The sequence below is a fragment of the Acanthisitta chloris genome, unplaced genomic scaffold (assembly GCF_000695815.1).
Source record: "Acanthisitta chloris isolate BGI_N310 unplaced genomic scaffold, ASM69581v1 scaffold31469, whole genome shotgun sequence".
Classification (NCBI taxonomy): Eukaryota; Metazoa; Chordata; class Aves; order Passeriformes; family Acanthisittidae; genus Acanthisitta; species Acanthisitta chloris.
In genome coordinates this window covers 29,028-29,636 of record NW_008693612.1, presented here as the reverse complement: position 1 = coordinate 29,636, position 609 = coordinate 29,028, and positions in this window count along the sequence as shown.

Sequence of the window (609 nt, the reverse complement as noted above, 5' to 3'; positions counted from 1 at the left end):
TGCCTTCTCTGGCTCCGGTCCCGGGCCTCTCCCTGTGGCCGATGCTCCTCCAGACCCTGCAGGACCTGACCGCCTCTGGGTGGTCTCTTGGGGCTGGGTGTTCTGTGCTGGGTGACCCCTCCTCTGGGTGGTCTCTTGGGGCTGGGTGTTCTGTGCTGGGTGACCCCTCCTCTGGGTGGTCTCTTGGGGCTGGGTGTTCTGTGCTGGGTGACCCCTCCTCTGGGTGGTCTCTTGGGGCTGGGTGTTCTGTGCTGGGTGACCCCTCCTCTGGGTGGTCTCTTGGGGCTGGGTGTTCTGTGCTGGGTGACCCCTCCTCTGGGTGGTCTCTTGGGGCTGGGTGTTCTGTGCTGGGTGTCCCCTGCTCAGGGTTGAGTGACCCCTACTTTATGCTCTCTCGGTGCTGGGTGGCCCCTGCTGGGTGCTCTCTGGGGGCTGGGTGTCCCATGCTCAGTGCTGGTATCCTCTCTTGGTGCTGGTGTCTTGCACTGAGGCTCCCTGAACTCAGCCTGGCTGCCCAAAGGGTTTGGAGTGCTCTGCAATAACATGGTGCCCTAATTCATAGATACCTGCAGGCTCCACTGACCAACTCCTGAGCAGCTTTGAAACAGC